The sequence below is a fragment of the Poromitra crassiceps genome, assembly GCF_964638095.1.
Source record: "Poromitra crassiceps genome assembly, chromosome: 7".
Taxonomy (NCBI): domain Eukaryota; kingdom Metazoa; phylum Chordata; class Actinopteri; order Beryciformes; family Melamphaidae; genus Poromitra; species Poromitra crassiceps.
Window position 1 is genome coordinate 46,443,505 of NC_139628.1, and position 27,231 is coordinate 46,470,735.

The 27,231-nt window shown below is 42.6% G+C and overlaps 1 pseudogene across 1 annotated transcript; it reads left to right on the forward strand.

Moving 5' to 3' along the window:
- The first annotated feature begins 4,043 nt into the window (after positions 1-4,043).
- LOC310779644 (grpE protein homolog 1, mitochondrial pseudogene) lies at positions 4,044-26,796 on the forward strand (annotated as a pseudogene). Its single transcript has 2 exons — positions 4,044-4,256; positions 26,671-26,796. The product of its transcript is annotated as a grpE protein homolog 1, mitochondrial pseudogene (transcript).
- Positions 26,797-27,231: the final 435 nt, after the last annotated feature.

A 27,231-nucleotide genomic window follows, 5' to 3' on the forward strand; every position in this document is an offset into this window, starting at 1 on the left:
ATCATACATAGGTTTGAAGGTATGATACAAATATTAACAATCTAAAGGTTGAAGACCTGTGAGAATAGCAGAGGATGATTTCAATGAATACATAGACACATTCCTTTGTAGCCTATGTAATCTTGCCAAATGTGGCAATAAAAGTGATTCTGATAAAAAATAAAAAATAAAAGAGGTTGGTGGGCTCCCCTGATTCTAAATATAGTTGAATCGTTTGGTTTGACCAAGTACAACTATTTTACATGCATTTTACAAAATGTCTATGGGAAAATAAGAGTTGAGAAAGAAAGAGAGAACAAAGGGTTATAAACCAATGCTCGGACGGCCTTGGTTTTCTAGAGTTTAAACTAAGTTGGACATGAGAGAATTTGGGATCGCATCTAATAACAGAGATCAAGAGAGTTGTGCACACCGTAATTCATCTATTGCCGCCCAGGCTAGTCAATAAACAAAAGGGATCACCACCGTCGTCCTCAATGATTGTAGAAGATATATTCCATAATAATATATGATCAGTATTCACTACACATCTTATCTAACAATAAGGCTAATTTAATTCTGCCATGAATGATGATTCAGCCTTACTTGGAGTCTTTACGTTTCCAAAGTTGTCCTTGCTTGTGCGCAGTAGTTGTTGTAGACTGGATCGGAGCACAAAGAAACCTCAGAGGCCTAGTCCTCCTGGTCTATTGTCCTGGAATTTCTGCAGAAAACGTCTCTTGGGTGATCACAACTGGGCCGTGGTTTAAAAAGGCAGAAGGACTGTAAACAGCTGCTTATATAGCGCAGGTGACTTCACACCATTGAACTCACCGACGGCCCGCCCATTGTAGTACAGATGGTTCATGTGGGGGTTGTGGTGGCTTTGTTTGAATGAGGTGAAGGCAGGACTTTGTAGCTAATCCTTTGTCCTTCACAGTGCATTGCTGAGCCTGTGACCAAGCAGCTTGTGTCAATCTATAGCCTGTAGTTTTATAGCTAATGATGATTTTGAGATACTTCTTTTCCCCTTGACCCCCCAAAATAACCCTATTATATTATGTAAGATTATTTAATGTTTGTGTGTGTGAAAGGAATATGTGTAAGTATATGGATATATACAGTATAGGCAGTTATTAATATAAGCAGTTATTAATAGTTATTTGCATGTATAAATAAGCTATGTGTATAGACAATTTGGTCAGGTGTTGCACAGTTATTTGCATGTATAAATACTTTTCATGCTTTACTTTTCAGTTTAAACAAACTAAAGTTGGAACCGTGTTTCAGTTGATCATCATTACCACATTTCCTCAAACACTTAACAAAGAGATACTAATTGGTAAACCAATAGGCTAACATAATTTTGGGTCATAATTCAATTTCTGGTCTAAGTACAAAACAATATCCAGCTCTAAGCTGTTCCAAATAATATGTTTTAACTCACAACTTATTTTGCCTTTGTTCCCGGGAAAAGTGGAAGCTGGTTGTAGACGACACGCTTAATCTGCTAAAAATGGTGGACGATGCTGGGTTCAAAGGTAAAAACAATATTGTGTTACAGTAGGCCTACTTAGTCCTCACAATCGTGGAGTATGAGTTTCATCACAGTCACAGAAAGATGGTCAAGTCATCACGGAATAATGCAGAAAAGGATGACACGTCAGGAGTTGTGCATCACTGCCTCTAGAGGTCACCAAAGGACAGCTGAGCTCTCAGTTCTTCCCACTTCCAGGGAAGAGTGCCTCAGGATGCTTTTCAGTTAGTTAACAAAAAAAAAACACAGTTAGTAGACGGACAAGCCCATCTTTTATTGTCACACGAACACACCAACACATGCATGCTGCCACGAACACACACTCATGCTGACGGTTGCCGGTGAAAGATGTCCTCTGCATTTAACCCATCCAGGCTTGTCCTTTCCTCCGAGGGGCAGGCCAGGAGCAGTGGTCGCTTTTTCTTTCCAGCGCCCGAGGACCAACTTCGGATGTTGTCGTCACTGGTCGGATGACGATGACGATCTTCTGCATGTTTTTAGGGGAGAACATGCAAACTCTACACAGAAAGGCCCTTTCAACGAGATAACCCACCTGGGCAGTAGGCAGATATGGGGGGGGACACAACCCCAGCGCCCACAGCGTCCCAGGCGAGAATCAAACTCAGGACCTTCTAGCTGTGAGGCGACAGCGCTACCGACTGCGCCACCGTACCCCCTCACATCACCCCCTCACCCCTCCCTTCACCCCCTCACCGTACCCCTTCACCACCCATAGACAAGTCAAAAGTGAGCAGCCTAGAGTGCAGTTACCACATCATCAGAATGATAGTTCTGTGTTAAACTGAGCAGCCTAGAGCGCAGTTTAACACATCATCTGAATGATAGTTCTGTGTTAAAGTGAACAGCCTAGAGTTAATGGTAAATGGATTGCATTTATATAGCGCTTTTATCCAAAGCGCTTTACAATGTGCCTACATTCACCCATTCACACACACAGAGGGCGGCTAGCTGCCACGCAGGGTGCTGGCACAGCCATCGGGAGCAATTCGGGGTTCGGTGTCTTGCCCAAGGACACTTCGACATGCGGACTGGAGGAGCCAGGGATCGAACCACCAACCTTCTGATTCGTGGATGACCCGCTCTACCTCCTGAGCCACAGCCGCCCCTAGAGTGCAGTTTAACACATCATCTGAATGATAGTTCTGTGTTAAACTGAGCAGCCTAGAGTGCAGTTTAACACATCATCTGAATGATAGTTCTGTGTTAAAGGGAGCAGTCTAGAGTGCAGTTTAACACATCTGAATGATAGTTCTGTGTTAAAGGGAGCAGTCTAGAGCGCAGTTTAACACATCTGAATGATAGTTATGTGTTAAAGTGAGCAGCCTAGAGTGCAGTTTAACACATCATCTGAATGATAGTTCTGTGTTAAACTGAGCAGTCTAGAGTGCAGTTTAACACATCTGAATGATAGTTCTGTGTTAAAGGGAGCAGTCTAGAGTGCAGTTTAACACATCTGAATGATAGTTCTGTGTTAAAGGGAGCAGTCTAGAGCGCAGTTTAACACATCTGAATGATAGTTCTGTGTTAAAGTGAGCAGCCTAGAGTGCAGTTTAACACATCATCTGAATGATAGTTCTGTGTTAAACTGAGCAGCCTAGAGTGCAGTTTAACACATCATCTGAATGATAGTTCTGTGTTAAAGGGAGCAGTCTAGAGCACAGTTTAACACATCTGAATGATAGTTCTGTGTTAAAGGGAGCAGTCTAGAGTGCAGTTTAACACATCTGAATGATAGTTCTGTGTTAAAGGGAGCAGTCTAGAGTGCAGTTTAACACATCTGAATGATAGTTCTGTGTTAAAGGGAGCAGTCTAGAGCGCAGTTTAACACATCTGAATGATAGTTCTGTGTTAAAGTGAGCAGCCTAGAGTGTAGTTTAACACATAATCTGAATGATAGTTCTGTGTTAAACTGAGCAGTCTAGAGTGCAGTTTAACACATCTGAATGATAGTTCTGTGTTAAAGGGAGCAGTCTAGAGCACAGTTTAACACATCATCTGAATGATAGTTCTGTGTTAAACTGAGCAGTCTAGAGCGCAGTTTAACACATCATCTGAATGATAGTCCTGTGTTAAAGTGAGCAGCCTAGAGGGCAGTTAAACACATCTGAATGATAGTTCTGTGTTTCATGCCCAGATTTCCTCTTCATTAGCTAAAGTACTCATTCATATTCAGTGGGCAAGTAATTAAAGTAAAGTAACGTGTTACTGTAATTATATTACTTTCCGAGTAACGAGTAATGTAAGGGATTACAATTTCCCAAAGAGTAATTATATAGGGCTGTCACCCTAACTATTTTGGCTTGTCTGGGTGTTTAAACCATCAAAAGCCAACTGGCCATAATGCTTTAATGAATAGATTGACTAATGTTACCTTCTTTTGCCGAGATACGGCATATATATAGACTGTATGTATGTATATATATATATATATATATATATATATATATATATACACACCCATACATACATACAATCGGGTTCTAACCACTCTCCATACCCGCTAGGGATGCAGGACTTATGCAAGGACCTGCTGGAGGTGGCGGACATCCTGGAGAAATTCAACGGGAGCGTGCCCAAGGAGGAGGTGACGAGCCACAACCCCAACCTGAAGAACTTGTAAGACCGTGTGGTGATGAGCGAGGTCCAGATCCAGAAGGTGTTCACCCAGCACGGACTGGTCAAGCTCAACCCTGACGGCCACAAGTTCAACCTCAACGAGGTTGGAGAGCAAGGAGCCGGGTACCGTGGTTATTGTGATGAAGGTGGGCTACAAGCTTCAGGGCCGCATCCTGAGGTGCGCACTGGTTAGTGTTGCCACAGCCCCCTAGTGGCTGTGTGACTATAGTTGACTATAGTATATCAAAATGCTATTATGGGACAACAACAAAAAACACTACCAAAATGAGAAAAAGGCAACTACTGTAGTTATCCAGGGGAGTCTCACTGAGAGCAATGCTCTCTTTTCAGGAGTGCCCTGTTTACACACAATTTCATGTAGGCCTATTTGAACACCAGTGTTCAATTCATGCTCTGTAAGACATAGGTTAACTCTTTTCAGTTTTGAGAAATTGAGCCATAGTTTCTGGCAATGTGTATAAACGTTTTGGAAAAGATGTAATGGACTGAATCTACAGTACCTCTATCACATATTGAAACGTGTATGCTGTGTGTGTGTTTCAGATTTGCCGCTCTTTGTTAATCCGCCGCTGCAGACCATGTGTTTGGGCAATCAACCGAGCGCCCGAGTGGTGGGATGTGATTGTTCCCGGCTTCACCAACATGCAGTGGGTGCAGAACTTCAGAATGTCCGAAGAAACATTCATCTACCTGTGCAACAAACTGCATCCAGTGATGGAGAGACAGGACACAATTAAACTACCGCAAGTAGTTACTTTTTTACTGTTTTATGTTTTGTATGTTTTTAAATGTATTTTTTGTTATGCTGCAAAATGATTTGCCCCAGTGGGGATAAATAAAGACATACTCTACTCTACTCTACTACCACAGGTGTGTGCCTCTAGAGACGAGAGTGGCTATCGCACTGTGGAAGCTTGCGACCAGCTCCGAGTACATAAGCGTTGGCCATCTTTTTGGAGTGAGCAATACAAGTGTGTGTGTGTGTGTGTGTGAAAGAGTTCTGTGCTGCTGCAAAGAGATTGTTGGTACCGGAACGAATTCGTCTTCCAGACCGGGCGAAGTTTGGAGAAATGGCTGCCTTTTATGAGAAGAAATATGGGCTCCCACAGTGTGTTGGTGCCATTGATGGATCACACATACCCATCTTGGCACCGCCAGATTGTTGTTTTTCCAGTTCCAAAAATGCTTATTGTTTCCAGGAATACTTGTTAAATGAATGTCATATCAATATTGATCAAATCATTCAGGATTATCATTTTGATCACAGTGTTATTTCATTTTCAAGTGTGTCTTCCTTCCCCCCAGCAGTACTCATTCATATTCAGTGGGCAAGTAATTAAAGTAAAGTAACGTGTTACTAGGCCTAATTATATTACTTTCCGAGTAACGAGTAATGTAAGGGATTACAATTTCCCAAAGAGTAATTATATAGGGCTGTCACCCTAACTAGTTTGGCTTGTCTGGGTGTTTAAACCATCAAAAGCCAACTGGCCATAACGCTTTAATGAATAGATGGACTAATGTTAGTTAGCACAGTGGGCTCCCACAGTGTGTTGGTGCCATTGTATCACACATACCCATCTTAGCACCGCCAGATTGTTGTTTTTCCAGTTCCAAAAATGCTTGTGTTTCCAGGAATACTTGTTAAAAGAATGTCATATCAATACTGATAAAATAATTCAGGATTATCATTTTGATCACAGTGTTATTTCATTTTCAAGTGTGTCTTCCTTCCCCCCAGCTCTGCAGCTGGAATGTGAGTCTTTTTTTTTCTAAATATATGTGGGCTTCGGCTGGGATGTGTGTATTTTTTTTAAACTTTTTTTCTCAATATAATTTCTGCCAAAGAGACTTTAAATTGTATTGAAAAATAAAGTTGTCATCTCTGTCAAAGTCAAACTGTCTTCTTTTCTAAAGGTTCAACCCTGCCAATCTCACATATTACATTTGTTACTGGAAAGAACAACTTTCATACTGTAGCCGATACATTGTGCTAGTGATACATTTCCTGCTTCCCCTCTGAAAACTGCCATTCATCAATATGCTAAGGACATACAGTTAGGTCCATATATATTTGGACATTGGACACAGTCGTCATCAGTTTGGCTCTGTACACCACAGTGGATTTGAAATTAAACCAGATGTGCTTCCATTGCTGAATTCCATCTTTCATTTGAGGGTATTTACATTTAATTCAGGTGAACAGTGTAGGAATTAGAGATTGTAGAAATTGTGATTCCTACACTGTTCACCTGATTAAGATGCAAATACATTGTGGTGGTGTACCGAGTTTTGAAGAGGCGGACAGCACATACAAAATAGGATGGTAATTTTTGTTCATGTAAATTAACCTCTCAGCCGTTTGTCAGAATGGTCACAATGAACTTGATTGCTTGTCTGGAACAGATCCTGAATGCATACTCCACACATTCGATTGGAGATAATTATCCTGCTTTCCCTCTCTAAAGATCATGATAACTTATGTAAATTGTCCTCTCCCAACCTTTTGACTCACACTGTACAAACACCATGGCCACAATAGTGATGCTTGACCTGCTTAAGCCTCTGAAACGGTCCTCCACCTACATACTGAAGGCAGACATCCAAGTACAAAATAGGACGGTAATTGTTCATGTAAATACACCTCACGGCCGTTTGTCACAATGGTCACAACATACATGCTAGTTGTCCATGTAAATCAACCTCTCAGCCCTTGGTCACAAATGTGTGTGTGTGAGAGGGGGGTGGTGGGTGGCTCTACTGTCTATCACCATTCAGCATAAAATACAGTTATGAGTTATATGTGGTCCATATCGGCAATCCCTAACTGTTGTAATAAGTAATAAGAATGATGAAAATGCATGTCTAAGATGTCACAAGACGGTTTATTAAAACAAATGTGCACTAAAGATGAATGACCCCCCTGCTTGGAGACAAATAGAGCAGTTTCATGCAGCGGATGTGCCCTTGGCTGGCATACCTTTCATTCGGTAGTACCATACTTTGAAGAATGGCACAGACAACCCATTCATAATTCATACATCCAAATTATGGTCGACTATACAAACACGTCTCAATAGCGTAAAACCATTATACAATGACACCCCCTTCCATGTGAATCCGGCCTTGCCGCCTATATTGAGGGATGGTCGCACCAAGATGTGGCTTAACAAGGGGATCAAAACATTTGGAGATCTTTATGAGAACAGCGTACTCAGATCTTTTGACCAGCTAAGAGATGCCTTCAACCTCCCCAGGGAACACTTCTTTAAGTATCTACAGGTCAGACACTACATCCGCTCACAGCAAGGTGGGCATCCAACCCCTTTAGATCCTCTTCCAATTGACGAGATCCTAAAAGGAATCCAACACCCCAGGGGGTCTGTGTCCATAACTTACAGTAGAATGCTGGACTTGATGACAAATAAAACTTTAAAATGTAGGTTTAAATGGGAACAGGAACTTGACTTCACTTATGAAGACTGTGACTGGGAGGCGTTATGCGAGGGCGCTCAATACTTCTCTTATAATAGTCGCCACAAGCTTTTGCAGTTCAATCTCATCCATAGAATTTATTTTACCCCGGAAAGACTCCACAAGATGAATGACACCATATCAGAACTATGTCCTAGATGTAAGATAGATATGGGAAGCCTTATTCATATGTTTTGGGAATGTATGAAACTGGAACAATACTGGGGTTCCATCTTTGATGCATTGGAGGAGATTACAGGAATTGAGTTACCTCGCTCACCAAGATTGATCTTACTGGGAGACATTTCGGTCATTCCCATTGATAAGCGGAAAAAGACACGTTTCATTAAATTAGCTTTGATAGCTGGAAACAAATGCATTGCTATGCTATGGAAGAGTGCGGACCCGCCTCCTGTTTCCATGTGGCTCAAAGAATTTGCCTCATATATGGCCTCTGAAAAAATAATGTTCAATCTTAAAAAAAAACTTGGTCTCTTTGTTAAATGTTGGAGTGACTTTAGGCGGTACCTAGAAAATATATAATTGTCAGCTGGTTAAACAAAATATTGGTGTAACAACAGCTATTATATACTGCATACAACGGTTGTTTTCTTAACTATTTATGTCTTGATTGTTATTGTCTGTGTGTTTTATTGAATGTACTGTCATCCTTCTGTTTTGTTTTTCTGTTTTGTTTTCCCCCTGTTTCCTATTTTTCACTAGGGGAGGGTGGGAGGGAAGTAACTGGCGGGGTTTGATTTGAGGTAAAGTTTGTGAAAATCTCTGTACTTCACCTGTAAACTGAAATGAAAATGAAAATACCAATAAATATATTGTAAAAAAAAAAAAAAAAATGCAAACACAGCAAATGAGTAGGAAAATATAAAAGGGTGCAGACCACAGCAAACCAAACGTGTATATACAGTACATAAGTAAGAATAAAAGGTGCAAACCGCAAAGTGCAGTTGCAAGTGTGCAAAAGGAGTGATAGTCTCTAGTCTGTGCCATAGAGACACTGCATGAAATAGGCCATGGCGATCACGGGGGAAAAGCTCTGTTCATTTCCACACACCAGCGTCATTTTCCTTGAATTAAACATAGCTAAAAGCTGGTGTGTGGTGGGCTGTGCAGACAACAAATCTAAAAAATCGCCAAGTTTTTTTGTACTCCTGAGCAAAACAAGGAAGCCATTGAGAATTGGCGAGAAAAAAAATGTGTATCTAGCTGTCAAGAAGTAAGTTCATCTTCCGTATATACGATCTTTTTGTGCAACACGCAACCATGCACGTGACATAGGAGAACGCCAGGATTGGCGTTTCCCCCCGTCTTGGCCGTGGTTTCTGAATGATGATGCAGTGGACACATTGCATTTACAATTGTGTTCAATGTGTACACAATGCATCCCTGTCCACCTCCGGAGGTGGTTTGGCCGATCAGATTGCAATCCTTCTTCAATGCGTTTTGGGGGTGTTTACACCTGTACTTTAAAGTGATAAAACCCAATCTGATCACAGAAAACGCATGTTAGCGCACCAGGTGGCCTCATAGTCTCGTATTGTGAATAGAACGACAAACATCGCAAGGTTTCTGTGCGTGATGTCAGAGTGATGTCCTCAGTGAGTGGCACAATTGCTCAAATGCCACGCATTGATGACATCACTGGTGATGTCAACTGAGCATGCTCGGCCCGATGAGATACACACGATGACACACACACCACCCGAGTTGCTCGAGTGATGTCACTTGTTTTTGTATTGTTAGGAAATTTATTTAGGCTATATAACTTACAGCCAACTCATTCAGACTATGAGGGACAGGGGGATGCAATGTCCAGCAGGGGGGATTTTGCAGCTGCCGAAATATGCACCCCCCCCTCCTTTCTAAGGCCAGGTGACTATGAAATGTCACTCACAAACAGCCTAAAATATCAGCTGGTAACTTTTCCTAGAGTAACTGGTAACTTCACCGTAGAGTGTCTGAAAGGAAATTGAACAGGGGGTGCAATATTCGGCAGAGTGGATTTTGCAGCTGCCGAAATATGCACCCCCCCCCCTTGTAAGGCCAGGTGACTGTTAGCTCTGTGAAATTCTCAATGTCACTCACAAACAGCCTAAAATAACAGTCACCTGGCCTTTGACCCATCAAACTCTACAAAAAAATTACAATAAAGTTGAATTGTTAAGCTTGATTATCAATTAAACATTAGATGAAAACATGGAATATTAGCTCCATGTTATTTTTCTGTAGTATCACAAATCAGATTACCAATCAGTTTCACAAGCTCTCCATTTACTTTGTAATGACATTTTATACATAACATTTTTACATTGTTGTTTACATTCTAGCAATGCAATGTCAAGATGTATGGCTGAGAAACAAACATGACTATGCATAGTCAGACTCTGCTGTCACTGAACTTTGATTAAATGATTACACGTTTCGTTGGACAGAAAGAAGCTTGTTATGCAGACAGGAGGCGCTCTTCAGCAGGTTAGATGCAGCTGTGTTTCTTCAGACGAGATGACTGAGTGAACATTTTCTTACAGCGGTCACACCAGTAGCCCGTTCCAGTGTGAATGTGTTTGTGTGTTGTTAGGGCACTTGACTGACTGAAACTACTCCCACATTGGTCACAGTGGTAGGGCTTCTCTCCAGTGTGAATGCGTTGATGTGTTTTTAGGTGACCTAACTGACTGAAACTGCTCCCACATTGGTCACAGTGGTAGGGCTTCTCTCCAGTGTGAATGCGTTGATGTGTTTTTAGGTGACCTAAGTCACTGAAACTGCTCCCACATTGGTCACAGTGGTAGGGCTTCTCTCCAGTGTGAATGCGTTTGTGTGTTGTTAGCGCACTTGCATGACTGAAACTGCTCCCACATTGGTCACAGTGGTAGGGCCTCTCTCCAGTATGAATGCGTTTGTGTGTTTTTAGGGCAGTTGAGTGACTGAAACTGCTCCCACATTGGTCACAGTGGAAGGGCTTGTCTCCAGTGTGAATGTGTTGATGTCTTTTTAGGTGACCTAACTGACTGAAACTGCTCCCACATTGGTCACAGTGGTAGGGCTTCTCTCCAGTGTGAACGCGTTTGTGTGTTGTTAGCGTACTTGCATGACTGAAACTGCTCCCACATTGGTCACAGTGGTAGGGCTTCTCTCCAGTGTGAATGCGTTTGTGTGTTGTTAGCGCACTTGCATGACTGAAACTGCTCCCACATTGGTCACAGTCGTAGGGCTTCTCTCCAGTGTGAATGCGTTTGTGTGTTTTTAGGTGACCTAAGTCACTGAAACTGCTCCCACATTGGTCACAGTCGTAGGGCTTCTCTCCAGTGTGAATGCGTTTGTGTGTTATTAGGTGACTTGTCTGACTGAAACTGCTCCCACATTGGTCACAGTGGTAGGGCTTCTCTCCAGTGTGAATCCGTTTGTGTGTTTTTAGATCATGTGACTGACTAAAACTGCTCCCACATTGGTCACAGTGGTAGGGCTTCTCTCCAGTGTGAATGCGTTTGTGTGTTTTTAGGGCACTTGACTGACTGAAACTGCTCCCACATTGGTCACAGTCGTAGGGCTTCTCTCCAGTGTGAATGCGTTGATGTGTTTTTAGGTTACCTAAGTCACTGAAACTGCTCCCACATTGGTCACAGTGGTAGGGCTTCTCTCCAGTGTGAATGCATTGATGTCTTTTTAGGTTACATAACTGACTAAAACTGCTCCCACATTGGTCACAGTGGAAGGGCTTGTCTCCAGTGTGAATGCCTTGATGTGTTATTAGGGAACCTAACTGACTGAAACTGCTCCCACATTGGTCACAGCGGTAGGGCTTCTCTCCAGTGTGAATGCGTTTGCGTCTCTTGGTGTCTCTCTGTTTCCATAAAGGAGGACATAAAGAAAGAGTTAGGACAGAGGGACATGTTTGCGTGTGTTGCAAAACTATAACAGTGATATTTTTCTCACCTCTTCTGAAGCATCCATTTCTACGGTGTTCCTCCTCTCCTACACCAGAAGTCTGTCCTTCCAGGCTCCCACCAAGCAGCTCTGTAGATACAGCATGGTTAAATTAAATCATTAATATATTTTATTACAAATTGTGGTCTCAAACTCTTCAGGAAATTGTTCAAAATTGAAATCATTCATTCAGAATGGTATGTTGCTTAAAATGTATTGATATAATCATACATAGGTTTGAAGGTATGATAAAAATATTAACAATCTAAAGGTTGAAGACCTGTGAGTTCGTAAATAGCAGAGGATGATTTCAATGAATACATAGACACATTCCTTTGTAACCTATGTAATCTTGCCAAATGTGGCAATAAAAGTGATTCTGATAAAAAAAAATGGTGGGCTCTCCTGATTCGAAATATAGTTGAATCGTTTGGTTTGACTAAGTACAACTATTTTACATGCATTTTACAAAATGTCTATGGGAAAATAAATGGAAGATGGAAGAGAGAGAGCGTCAAGAGAGAAAGAGAGAACAAAGGGTTATAAACCAATGCTCGGACGGCCTTGGTTTTCTAGAGTTTAAACTGAGTTGGACATGAGCGAATTTGGGATTGCGTTTAATAACAGAGATCAAGAGAGTTGTGCGCACTGTGATTCATCTATTGCTGCCCTTATCAACTGATATTATAGGCTAGTCCTAGTTCTACTCCTAGTTCTGTGTGTTAAACTGAGCAGAGTGTAGTTACCACATCATCTGAATGATACTTCTGTGTTAAACTGAGCAGCTTAGAGTGCAGTTTAAGTTCAGGGCTCTCCTGATTCGAAATATAGTTGAATCGTTTGGTTTGACTAAGTACAACTATTTTACATGCATTTTACAAAATGTCTATGGGAAAATAAATGGAAGATGGAAGAGAGAGTCGAGAGAACAAAGGGTTCTGCCTTGGTTTTGTAGAATTTAAACTAAGTTGAACATGAGAGAATTTGGGATTGCGTCTAATAACAGAGATCAAGAGAGTTGTGCTCACTGTGATTCATCTATTGCCGCCCTTATCAACTGGTATTACTAGTCAATAAACAAAGGGGATCACCACCATCATCCTCAATGATTGTAGAATATATATTTCATAATAATATATGATCAGTATTCACTACACATCTTATCTAACAAGGCTAATTTAATTCTGCCATGAATGATGATTCAGCCTTACTTGGAGTCTTTACGTTTCCAAAGTTGTCCTTGCTTGTGCGCAGTAGTTGTTGTAGACTGGATCGGAGCACAAAGAAACCTCAGAGGCCTAGTCCTCCTGGTCTATTGTCCTGGAATTTCTGCAGAAAATATCTCTTGGGTGATCACAGCTGGGCCGCGGTCTAAAGGGAGGCAGAACGACTGTAAACAGCTGCTTAATATAGCGCAGGTGACGTCACACCTTTTAACTCACCGACGCCCCGCCCATTGTAGTACAGATGGTTCAGGTGGGGGTTGTGGCGGCTTTGTTTGAATGAGGTGAAGGCGGGACTTTGTAGCTAATCCTTTGTCCTTCACAGTGCATTGCTGAGCCTGTGACCAAGCAGCTTGTGTCAATCTATAGCCTGTAGTTTTATAGCTAATGATGATTTTGAGATACTTATTTTCCCCTTGACCCCCCAAATACATATTTAGCACATTTTAACCCTATTATATTATATTATGTAACATTATTTAATGTTTGTGTGTGTGAAAGGAATATGTGTAAGTATATGGATATATACAGTATAGGCAGTTATTAATATAAGCAGGTATTAATAGTTATTTGCATGTATAAATAAGCTATGTGTATAGACAATTCGGTCAGGTGTTGGACAGTTATTTGCATGTATAAATACTTTTCATGCTCTACTTTTCAGTTTAAACAAACTAAAGTTGGAACCGTGTTTCAGTTTATCATCATTACCGCATTTCCTCTAACATTTAACAAAGAGATACTAATTGGTAAACCAATAGGCTAACATCATTTTGGGTCATAATTAAATTTCTGGTCTAAGTACAAAACAATATCCAGCTCTAAGCTGTTCCAAATAATATGTTTTAACTCACAACTTATTTTGCCTTTGTTCCCAGGAAAAGTGGAAGCTGGTTGTAGACGACACGCTTAATCTGCTAAAAATGGTGGACGATGCTGGGTTCAAAGGTAAAACAATATTGTGTTACAGTAGGCCTACTTAGTCCTCACAATCGTGGAGTATGAGTTTCATCACAGTCACAGAAAGATGGTCAAGTCATCATGGAATAATGCAGAAAAGGATGACACGTCAGGAGTTGTGCATCACTGCCTCTAGAGGTCACCAAAGGACAACTGAGCTCTCAGTTCTTCCCACTTCCAGGGAAGAGTGCCTCAGGATGCTTTTCACCACCCATAGACAAGTCAAAAGTGAGCAGCCTAGAGTGCAGTTTAACACATCATCTGAATGATAGTTCCGTGTTAAACTGAGCAGCCTAGAGTGCAGTTACCATCTGAATCAGGGGTGGGCAACTATTTTTCATGGGGGGCCACATGAGAAACCCAGATTGTTGCCGGGGGCCGAACAAATTGTCATCCCGTAACCCAGGGGTGGGCAACTTTGATGATAGAGAGAGCCACAAAAAATGTCCTCGCTACCAGGTTTTGCTCAGGGCCGAACTGCACCAGCGCGAAAAATGTGGAAGCCAGGTTTAGAGGAATAACTCATTTTAAATTAACAGTTGTGATGTCATTATTCAGTCTTAACCACCAATGTTTGATCTTTTTCTCACTCACTCCTATGTCACCACCTGCTCTAAGGGCTTGAAATTAACTTTTTTGACCACCTGCCAATATGGCTGCTAGATTTTAAAATTACCAGCCAATTAGAATTTCCAGTATCCAAGTATCAGTAAGTGGCCCGGGATTCTCAAAGCCTGTGTTGAGGGTCACACAAACAAAAATGCACTCTTGAAGCTAAATAAATCCAAAACCAATGAGTTAATTATTTAAATGTGTACTTAAATCTAGCCTTTTAGTCATAAAGATTATTGAAATATATTCCATATTCCAGACTGAAATGCTATAACAGAAGTGGAGTATTAACCAGAATGACATGAACATTTGGACACTTATTCAGCGGGTATCTTGCATGTTGCGTTCAGGTGCACTGTAAAAAAAAAAAAATGCAATTCCATCACAGGCCACACAGATGGCGCCCGAGGGCTGCATGCGCCCCGCGGGCCGTATTTTGCCCATGTATGATAGTTCTGCGTTAAAGTGAGCAGCATAGAGCGCAGTTTAACACATCATCTGAATGATAGTTCTGTGTTAAAGTGAGCAGCATAGAGCGCAGTTTAACACATCATCTGAATGATAGTTCTGTGTTAAAGTGAGCAGCATAGAGCGCAGTTTAACACATCATCTGAATGATAGTTCTGTGTTAAAGTGAGCAGCCTAGAGCACAATGTACAAACCCCAAGCCACAGCCGTTTGTCAGAATGGTCACAATGAACTTGATTGTTTGTCTGGAACAGATCCTGAATGCATACTCCACACATCCGATTGGAGATAATTATCCTGCTTTCCCTCTCTAAAGATCTTGATAACTTATGTAAATTGTCGTCTCCCAATCTTTTGACTCACAATGTACCCAACCCCAAGCCACAATAGGTGATGCTTGACCTGCTTAAGCCTCTGAAACGGCCCTCCACCTTGTCCATAAATCAACCTCTCAGCCCTTTGTCACAAATGTGTGTGTGTGAGAGGAGGGGGTGGGTGGCTGCACTGTGTATCATCATTCAGCATAAAATACAGGATTATGAGTTATATGTGGTCCATATCGGCAATCCCTAACTGTTGTAATAAGTAATAAGAATGATGAAAATGCATGTCTAAGATGTCACAAGACGGTTTATTAAAACAAATGTGCAAACACAGCAAACCAGTAGGAAAATTTAAAAGGGTGCAGACCACAGCAAACCAAACGTGTATATACATAAGTAACAATAAAAGGTGCAAACAGTGTGCAAAAGCAGTGATCTCTAGCACATTACATTACGTCATTTGGCAGACGCTTTTATCCAAAGCGACTTTTTGTCATTTGACATTTTTGTCAGCAATAGAGCAATCAACTATGGAGCACAGTCTATGACAACTACAACTTCTGAAGGAACAGTGGTACAAGTTTAGTTTAGTTTAGTTTCTTTTTTTTTCAGAAAGAGAAAGAAGTTAGATCAAGAAGGGCCCAGATGGAGCCTGAAAAGGTGTGTCTTTAGTCTTTTCCGAAAGATCGGCAGTGATTCAGCTGTCCTGACCGACTAGGAGTCCTGTCCTGACTAAGAGAGTCTAGTCTGCAGCCATGCCGGCCACCCATCGTCTGTATAAGCGCGCGCAGCGTCGCAAAAAGGTCCTGGTTAAAGGCTGCAGTTGCCGCCATTTCCTCCCTCCGCAGGATGGCTTCCTGCTCCCTTGCTGCAACCGCTTCATTGATGGCCCTCTCGGCGCGCCTCTCCTGCCTCTCGGCGAGCCTCTCCTGCCTCTCGGCGAGCCTCTCGGCGAGCAGTCCCTGCTGGATCCGGTTCAGCCGCTGCTGTTCAATATCAGACGCCAGCATCTCCCTCATGACAGTCACCTGCTCCTGTTCCCTTGGGCGTTTCCTCTTGCCTGGAGAAAAAACGGGAAAAACACAAGAATGTGCTTGTTTAACCACACTGAACATCTGATAACAGACATTGTCATGAAGGCATAACATTGGTTGAAACTGGTATTAGTTTAGCTGGCTTCCTTATGGCAATGTTTATAAATGTTCATATTGTATACAATGAGATGGGTACACTTCCAGATGTTTTCTCATGCATGCCTACCTGTGTTTTGACGCTCCGGTGGCACCGGTGTCGACGCTGCAGCTGGCCTCACTGCCCGCGCTGCTGGGGACGAAGCTTCCTCTGGTTCTGGTGGGGCCGGTGTTTGGGCTCTCTGCGGTGTCATCGGGGTCATGGTATCATCAGGGGAGTCTGCAGACTCTGCACTCCCCTCGCTTGCTAGCGAAATCGACTCTTGAACAGAGAGATTATACAAATGCCTCATTAATTACCAGGTTCACACAGAAGTCAAATTCAAGCACTTTTCAAGCCTTTTCAGCACCTTATGGCTATGGCAAATTACATAGGCTATTTATATATACAGTACTCAAACTTGATTATTTAACTTCCTTCATAACATTATATTGTTTCATACAGACAATAGTATTTCAAATTCACTTTTTGTTACTGTTCATTTGGACCTAGCACAAAAGCTAGGTCCAGCCTAGCTTTTTTTCCCCCTTTGTCCCTAAACATGTCCCTAAACCTTACTGCATTTTATTTCACAGGTCCACATGCTTTTAAGCCGCCTGCAAACATTGTATTTATTAATTTGCTTGTTTATTTCAAGCTCTTTTATGCACCTCCCCATGTAACAGGCAACAACAACCAGACGTAAACAATGGGAGACAATGTTCATTCTACCATGCGTTTAAGATAGGAGCGCTTAGCAACTAGCCAGCCAAATAAGATAACTAGTTTTCACAACAACAACAATGCGAACTTACCACCGAACATCAGCTTGCGGGCTGCCATGTTTCAAAAAAGATAGCAGGGAAATAGCAGGGGAAAGCTACGTTGAGTAGAAAGCAGGGGGGAAAGCTCTGCTCCGTAGCTTGCCTTTTAAATATGGCCGGGCTGTCCAGGTTTTTGACCGGTGGAATGAGGGCAGCGCAGGACAACGCGATTGGCTGGCTGAGATTTGAAACAGAGCCAGCCAATCGCTGGCTGTTTGCCCAGAGCCAGCCAATCGCGTTGTCCTGTGCCCAATGACCGGACGACCTCCCCCTGACTGTACTGCACTATCCGTTAGATCCCTTTGCAATACCAAGTCCAACCTCGTGCAATCCATAAAGGTACATGGAAGTTACTCTGCAGAAACTACAGTAACAAAATCACGAATTGCTCTGTTTTTGGAGCTCTGCATGTCTGCGTTTGTCTAGCTATCGTTATGCTAACATTCGCTAGCTAGCCAACCAACCAGCCGGAAGCAAACCGGAAGCAATTTTTTTTTTTTCGGATGATGGCGAAGGCTATGCAAAGGCATAACCCGCCCCTCTCTGCCTCTGATTGGCCTAGCGTCAAACTTCCATCCAAACACATTCGCTTGGCTATCCTGCATTACATCTCTTTCTACAGTCTGTGGTCAGACCGTCAAACTTGGGTCAGACAGACAGCAGTTACGCTTGCTAGCCTGCATGAAAGACGTCAAGAGTAGCGGCAGCATTATAAACCAGAGACCAGACTATATAAAAAACAAACACACAGTGGCGTGACAGCGTCTTTCATGCATGCTAGCAAGCGAAACTGCGGTCTGTCCAGGGGAGTCTCACTGAGAGCAATGCTCTCTTTTCAGGAGTGCCCTGTTTACATACAATTTCATGTAGGCCTATTTGAACACCAGTGTTCACTTCATGCTCTGTAAGACATAGGTTAACTCTTTTCAGTTTTGAGAAATTGAGCCATAGTTTCTGGCAATGTGTATAAACGTTTTGGAAAATATGTAATGGACTGTATCTACCTCTATCACATATTGAAATGTGTATGCTGTGTGTGTATTTCAGATTTGCCGCTCTTTGTTAATCCGCTGCCGCAGACCATGTGTTTGGGCATTCAACCGAGCGACTGAGTGGTGGGATGTGATTGTTCCCGGCTTCACCAACATGCAGTGGGTGCAGAACTTCAGAATGTCTGAAGAAACAACAACGTAGGTTAACATTACTGTTTAAGGTCAATGTCATCTAATCTTACATAGGCTATCCAATGATGAGAAATGACATGTTTTTGGAGTGTGTAACCCTCTGAAGTCTAATTGATCATTCCTTTATAATGTCTGTCTTTACTTTTTTTTTGTATTGTTAGGAAATTTATTTAGGCTATATAATTTACAGCCAACTCATTCAGACTATGAGGGACAGGGGGATGCAATGTCCAGCAGAAGGGATTTTGCAGCTGCCGAAATATGCACCCCCCTCCTTTCTAAGGCCAGGTGACTCTATGAAATTCTCAATGTCACTCACAAACAGCCTAAAATATCAGCTGGTAACGGTGTTTCACCCAAGAGTCTCTGAAAGGAAATTGAACAGGGGGTGCGATATTCGGCAGAGTGGATTTTGCAGCTGCCGAAATATGCACCGCCCCCCTTTCTAAGGCCAGGTGACTGTTAGCTCTGTGAAATTCTCAATGTCACTCACAAACAGCCTAAAATAACAGTCACCTTGCCTTTGACCCAGCAAACTCTACAAAAAAATCACAATAAAGTGTAATTGTTAAACTTGATTATCAATTAAACATTAGATGAAGACATTATTCAAATATGCTGCCACAGATTATTCTTGTCATAGATAATTCTGGGTTTGACTTAAGTCACTTTAGTCAATGCCAGTCTAGAAGCAATACACTGAAGAGATGGGGTTTAAATTCACTGTGCCTTTAATATGAACTCGCCTTTGTTGGTGTCACTGTTCTTGTTTAATTCATGTTAGTAAACTTTATGGATAATATATACGATCAGTTTAATAAGCTCTCCATTTACTTTGTAATGACATTTTTACATAACATTTTTACATTGTTGTTTACATTCTAGCAATGCCATGTCAAGATGTATGGCTGAGAAACAAACATGACTATGCACAGTCAGACTCTGCTGTCACTGAACTTTGATTAAATTATTACATGTTTCGTTGGACTGAAAGAAGCTTGTTATGCAGACAGGAGGCGCTCTTCAGCAGGTTAGATGCAGCGGTGTTTCTTCAGACGAGATGACTGAGTGAACATTTTCTTACAGCAGTCACACCAGTAGCCCGTTCCAGTGTGAATGTGTTTGTGTGTTGTTAGGTTACTTAAGTGACTGAAACTGCTCCCACATTGGTCACAGTGGTAGGGCTTCTCTCCAGTGTGAATGCGTTTGTGTGCTCTTAGGGCACTTGAGCGACTGAAACGGCTTTCACATTGGTCACATTTGTGGGGCTTCTCTCCAGTGTGAATGCGTTTGTGTGCTCTTAGGGCACTTGAGTGACTGAAACGGCTTTCACATTGGTCACAGTTGTAGGGCTTCTCTCCAGTATGAATGCGTTGATGTGTTTTTAGGTGACCTAACTGACTGAAACTGCACCCACATTGGTCACAGTGGTAGGGCTTCTCTCCAGTGTGAATGCGTTTGTGTGTTTTTAGATCACATGACTGACTAAAACTGCTCCCACATTGGTCACAGTGGTATGGCTTCTCTCCAGTGTGAATGCGCTGATGTGTTTTTAGGTTACATAACAGGCTAAAACTGCTCCCACATTGGTCACAGTGGAAGGGCTTATCTCCAGTGTGAATGCGTTTGTGTGTTTTTAGGGCACTTGACTGACTGAAACTGCTCCCACATTGGTCACAGTCGTAGGGCTTCTCTCCAGTGTGAATGCGTTGATGTGTTTTTAGGTGGCCTAGGTTACTGAAACTGCTCCCACATTGGTCACAGTGGTAGGGCTTCTCTCCAGTGTGAATACGTTGATGTCTTTTTAGGTTGCCTAACACACTGAAACTGCTCCCACATTGGTCACAGTGGTAGGGCTTCTCTCCAGTGTGAGTGCGTTTGTGTGTTTTTAGATCACGTGACTGATTAAAACTGCTCCCACATTGGTCACAGTGGTAGGGCTTCTCTCCAGTGTGAATGCGTTTGTGTGTTTTTAGGGCACTTGACTGACTGAAACTGCTCCCACATTGGTCACAGTCGTAGGGCTTCTCTCCAGTGTGAATGCGTTGATGTGTTTTTAGGTGGTCTAAGTCACTGAAACTGCTCCCACATTGGTCACAGTGGTAGGGCTTCTCTCCAGTGTGAATGCGCTGATGTCTTTTTAGGTGACTTGTCTGACTAAAACTGCTCCCACATTGGTCACAGTGGTAGGGCTTCTCTCCAGTGTGAATGCGTTTGCGTCTCTTGGTGTCTCTCTGTTTCCATAAAGGAGGACATAAAGAAAGAGTTAGGACAGAGGGACATGTGTACGTGTGTTGCACAACTATAACAGTGATATTTTTCTCACCTCTTCTGAAGCATCCATTTCTACAATGTTCCTCCTCTCCTACACCAGAAGTCTTTCCTCCCAGGCTCCCACCAAGCAGCTCTGTAGATACAGCAGGGTTCAATTAAATCATTCATTTATTTTATTACAAATTGTGGTCTCAAACTCTTCTGGAAATTGTTCAAAATTGAAATCATTCATTCAGAATGGTATGTTGCTTAAAATGTATTGAGATAATCATACATAGGTTTGAAGGTATGATACAAATATTAGCAATCAGAAGCCCTTTTCCCACATGCGTACCGGAAAATTACCTGCAAGTCAATATCGGACATTTCCCTGAATTTCCCTTCACACCTTAGCGCGCGCATATGGGAATCTAGTCGTCAAATAGCCTGTATGTTGGGGGACGGGGGGAGCTTATTTGGGGGGTCGGCAAAACTTCACTCAGTCCTCCATACTTTGCAGCAGCCTGACACAGGACAAAGCGAGAATGGCAGAGGCTTGCAAGGCAAGCTGCCCAACGCTTGTAGCCTATGTACAGTATGTAGAGAAAGCAAATGCATGAAGCGAAATGTGTGGAAGTAGTTTGCTTTGATGTGCGCGAATGATTAGATGATGCACTTTGAAGAAGTTGGGATCCGTGTCTGAGAGAAATAGTTGCTGGTTCGATGTTTATCCGTTCACCTGCGTCGCGTTGAAGCACTTTTTACAGACTGGCTTCGTTTGATGTGTCCGACTTGCCTTCGGAAATCAGCAAGCTGACATACTGCTCTTATTAGGCTATCACAAGATCATTTCGCCAGTTTGCTTTAATGTGCGCGAATGATTAGATTATGCCCGCTGGAACATTAAGCAACATGTGTAGGCTACACTTCGCCCATGATTGAAGGACCGCTGTCGCGGAAAATGACTGGACCCGTTTCCACTTGCGTCCCCTTAAGAGCATACTGCTCTTCTGACTGGATCGAAACTGGTGAAATGTCGGGGACGACGGGGTCGCGCTTATACCGGCACAGCGCCTTTCCCACATGCAGGCATTACACCACGTTCCGGTCATTTTGCGGTACAAAGCGCATGTGGGAAAAGGGCTTAAAGGTTGAAGACCTGTGAGTTCTTAAATAGCAGAGGATGATTTCAATGAATACATAGACACATTCCTTTGTAGCCTATGTAATCTTGCCAAATGTGGCAATAAAAGTGATTCTGATAAAACAAAATTGTGGGCTTTCCTGATTCCAAATATAGTTGAATCGTTTGGTTTGACTAAGTAGCCTACAACTATTTTACATGCATTTTACAAAATGTCTATGGGAAAATAAATGGAAGATGGAAGGACGTCTCTTGGTGTCTCTCTGTTTCCATAAAGGAGGACATAAAGAAAGAGTTAGGACAGAGGGACATGTTTGCGTGTGTTGCACAACTATAACAGTGATATTTTTCTCACCTCTTCTGAAGCATCCATTTCTACGATGTTCCTCCTCTCCTACACCAGTCTTTCCTCCCAGGCTCCCACCAAACAGCTCTGTAGATACAGCAGGGTTAAATTAAATCATTCATATATTTTATTACAAATTGTGGTCTCAAACTCTTCAGGAAATTGTTCAAAATTGAAATCATTCATTCAGAATGGTATGTTGCTTAAAATGTATTGATGTATTATTAATGTATCATACATGTTTGAAGGTATGATAGAAATAATCAACAATCTAAAGGTTGAAGACCTTTCTTCTTAAGAGTTCTTAAATAGCAGAGGATGATTTCAATGAATACATAGACACATTCCTTTGTAGCCTATGTAATCTTGCCAAATGTGGCAATAAAAGTGATTCTGATTAAAGTTGGTGGGCTCTCCTGATTCTAAATATAGTTGAATCGTTTGGTTTGAACAAGTGCAACTATTTTACATGCATTTTACAAAATGTCTATGGGAAAATAAATAGAAGATGGAAGAGAGAGAGTTGAGAGAGAAAGAGACAACAAACGGTTATAAACTAATGCTCGGATGGCCTTGGTTTTCTTGAGTTTAAACTGAGCCACTAAGTTGGACATGAGAGAATTTGGGATTGCGTCTAATAACAGAGATCAAGAGAGTTGTGCGCACTGTGATTCATCTATTGCTGCCCTTATCAACTGGTATTAGTCAATAAACAAAGGGGATCACCACTGTCGTCCTCAATGATTGTAGAAGATATATTCCATAATATGATCAGTATTCACTATCTTATCTAACAATAAGGCTAATTTAATTCTGCCATGAATGATGATTCAGCCTTACTTGGAGTCTTTATGTTTCCAAAGTTGTCCTTGCTTGTGCGCAGTAGTTGTTGTAGACTGGATCGGAGCACAAAGAAACCTCAGAGGCCTAGTCCTCCTGGTCTATTGTCCTGGCGTTTCTGCAGAAAACGTCTCTTGGGTGATCGCAGCTGGGCCGCGGTCTAAAGAGGCAGAATGACTGTAAACAGCTGTTTATATAGCGCAGGTGACGTCACACTATTGAACTCACCGACACCCCGCCCATTGTAGTACAGACGGTTAAATAATGTGGGGGTTGTGGCGGCTTTGTTTGAATGAGGTGAAGGCGGGACTTTGTAGCTAATCCTTTGTCCTTCACAGTGCATTGCTGGGCAGCCTGTGACCAAGCAGCTTGTGTCAATAGCCTGTAGTTTTATAGCTAATGATGATTTTGAGAGGGGTCATCCCTATGTTCCCCGGGTCCTATGTTCCCCGGGTCCTATGTTCCCCGTTTTTAACACTCTCCGTAACATTTGGGGTGTCTATCCGCTATGCCGACCACCCGCAATGCCGACCTTAGGTTTAGGCGTGAGGGGTGGGAGAGGTTAGGTTTTGGGTTAGGGTCTGGGGGAGGTTAGGAAGGGTTCTATGTTCCCCGGTCCCACAAAAACGGGGAACATAGGACCCGGGGAATATAGGACCCGGGGAACATAGGTACGCTCCCTTTTGAGATACTTCTTTTCCCCTTGACCCCCCAAATACATATTTAGCACATTTTAACCCTATTATATTAAATTATGTAACATTATTTAATGTTTGTGTGTGTGAAAGGAATATGTGTAAGTATATGGATATATACAGTATATGCAGTTATTAATATAAGCAGTTATTAATAGTTATTTGCATGTATAAATAAGCTATGTGTATAGACATTTCAGTCAGGTGTTGCACAGTTATTTGCATGTATAAATACGTTTCATGCTCTACTTTTCAGTTTAAGCTAACTAAAGTTGGAACCGTGTTTCAGTTGATCATCATTACCACATTTCCTCAAACATTTAACAAAGAGATACTAATTGGTAAACCAATAGGCTAACATCATTTTGGGTCATAATTAAATTTCTGGTCTAAGTACAAAACAATATCCAGCTCTAAGCTGTTCCAAATAATATGTTTTAACTCACAACTTATTTTGCCTTTGTTCCCAGGAAAAGTGGAAGCTGGCTGTAGAGACACGCGCTTAATCTGCTAAGAATGGTGGACGATGCTGGGTTCAAAGGTAAAAACAATATTGTGTTACAGTAGGCCTACTTAGTCCTCACAATCGTGCAGTATGAGTTTCATCACAGTCACAGAAAGATGGTCAAGTCTTCATGGAATAATGCAGAAAAGGATGACACGTCAGGAGTTGTGCATCACTGCCTCTAGAGGTCACCAAAGGACAGCTGAACTCTCAGTTATTCCCACTTCCAGGGAAGAGTGCCTCAGGATGCTTTTCAGTTAGTTAACAAAAAGAAACACAGTTAGTAGACGGACAAGCCCGTCTTTTATTGTCACACGAACACACCAACACATGCATGCGGCCACGAACACACACTCATGCTGACGGTTGCCGGTGAAAGATGTCCTCTGCATTTAACCCATCCAGGCTTGTCCTTTCCTCCGAGGGGCAGGCCAGGAGCAGTGGTCGCTTTTTCTTTCCAGCGCCCGACGACCAACTTCGGATGTTGTCGTCACTGGTCGGATGACGATGACGATCTTCTGCATGTTTTTAGTGGGGGGGGGGTATGTACGGAGGAACCCCCTGGGGAGCACGGGGAGAACATGCAAACTCCACACAGAAAGGCCCTTTCAACGAGATAACCCACCTGGGCAGTAGGCACTGAAGATATGGGGGGGAACACAACCCCAGTGCCCACAGCGTCCCAGGCGAGAATCGAACTCAGGACCTTCTAGCTGTGAGGCAACAGCGCTACCGACTGCACCACTGTACCCCCTCCCTTCACCCCCTCCCTCACCCCTCCCTTCACCCCCTCACCGTACCCCTTCACCACCCATAGACAAGTCAAAAGTGAGCAGCCTAGAGTGCAGTTACCACATCATCTGAATGATAGTTATGTGTTAAACTGAGCAGCCTAGAGCGCAGTTTAACACATCATCTGAATGATAGTTCTGTGTTAAAGTGAACAGCCTAGAGTAAATGGTAAATGGACTGCATTTATATAGCGCTTTTATCCAAAGCGCTTTACAATGTGCCTACATTCACCCATTCACACACAGAGGGTGGCCAGCTGCCACGCAGGGTGCTGGCACAGCCATCAGGAGCAATTCGGGGTTCGGTGTCTTGCCCAAGGACACTTCGACACGCGGACTGGAGGAGCCGGGGATCGAACCACCAACCTTCTGATTCGTGGATGACCCGCTCTACCTCCTGAGCCACAGCCGCCCCTAGAACGCAGTTTGACACATCATCTGAATGATAGTGTGTGTTAAACTGAGCAGCCGAGAGCTCAGTTTAACACATCTGAATGATAGTTCTGTGTTAAAGTGAACAGCCTAGAATGCAGTTTAACACATCTTCTGAATGATATTTCTGTGTTAAAGTGAACAGCCTACAGTGCAGTTTAACACATCATCTGAATGATAGTTCTGTGTTAAAGTGAACAGCCTAGAGGGCAGTTTAACACATCATCTGAATGATAGTTCTTTGTTAAAGTGAACAGCCTAGAATGCAGTTTAACACATCTTCTGAATGATATTTCTGTGTTAAAGTGAACAGTCTAGAGTGCAGTTTAACACATCATCTGAATGATAGTTCTGTGTTAAAGTGAACAGCCTAGAATGCAGTTGAACACATCTTCTGAATGATATTTCTGTGTTAAAGTGAACAGCCTAGAGTGCAGTTTAACACATCATCTGAATGATAGTTCGGTGTTAAAGTGAACAGCCTAGAGTGCAGTTTAACACATCATCTGAATGATAGTTCTGTGTTAAAGTGAGCAGTCTAAAGTGCAGTTTAACACATCATCTGAATGATAGTTCTGTGTTAAAGTGAGCAGCCTAGAGTGCAGTTTAACACATCTGAATGATAGTTCTGTGTTAAAGTGAACAGCCTAGAGTGCAGTTTAACACATCATCTGAATGATAGTTCTGTGTTTCATGCCCAGCTTTCCTCTTCATTAGCTAAAGTACTCATTCATATTCAGTGGGCAAGTAATTAAAGTAAAGTAACGTGTTACTGTAATTATATTACTTTCCGAGTAACGAGTAATGTAAGGGATTACAATTTCCCAAAGAGTAATTATATAGGGCTGTCACCCTAACTAGTTTGGCTTGTCTGGGTGTTTAAACCATCAAAAGCCAACTGGCCATAACGCTTGAATGAATAGATGGACTAATGTTAGTTAGCACAGGCCGCTAGGTTATAAAGAGGGCAAGGCCTCACCTTTTTCTTTTGCCGAGATACGGCATATATATATATATATATATACACACACACATACATACATACAATCATGTTCTAACCACTCTCCATACCCACCAGGGATGCAGGACTTATGCAAGGACCTGCTGTAGGTGGCGGACATCCTGGAGAAAGTCAAGGGGAGCGTGCCCAAGGAGGAGGTGACGAGCCACAACCCCAACCTGAAGAACCTGTAAGACCGTGTGGTGATGAGCGAGGTCCAGATCCAGAAGGTGTTCACCCAGCACGGACTGGGCAAGCTCAAGTGCTCAACCCTGACGGCCACAAGTTCGACCTCAACGATCACCAGGCCCTCTTCCACGTCCCAATGGAGGGCAAGGAGCCGGGTACCGTGGTTATTGTGATGAAGGTGGGCTACAAGCTTCAGGGCCGCATCCTGAGGCACGCACTGGTTAGTGTTGCCAAAGCCCCCTAGTGGCTGTGTGACTATAGTTGACTATAGTAAATCAAAATGGGACAACAACAAAAAACACTACCAAAACGAGAAAAAGGAAACTACTGTAGTTATCCAGGGGAGTCTCACTGAGAGCAATGCTCTCTTTTCAGGAGTGCCCTGTTTACACACAATTTCATGTAGGCCTATTTGAACACCAGTGTTCAATTCATGCTCTGTAAGACATAGGTTAACTCTTTTCAGTTTTGAGAAATTGAGCCATAGTTTCTGGCAATGTGTATAAACGTTTTGGAAAATATGTAATGGACTGTATCTACCTCTATCACATATTGAAACGTGTATGCTGTGTGTGTATTTCAGATTTCACGCTCTTTGTTAATCCGCCGCCGCAGACCATGTGTTTGGGCATTCAACCGAGCGACCGAGTGGTGGGATGTGATTGTTCCCGGCTTCACC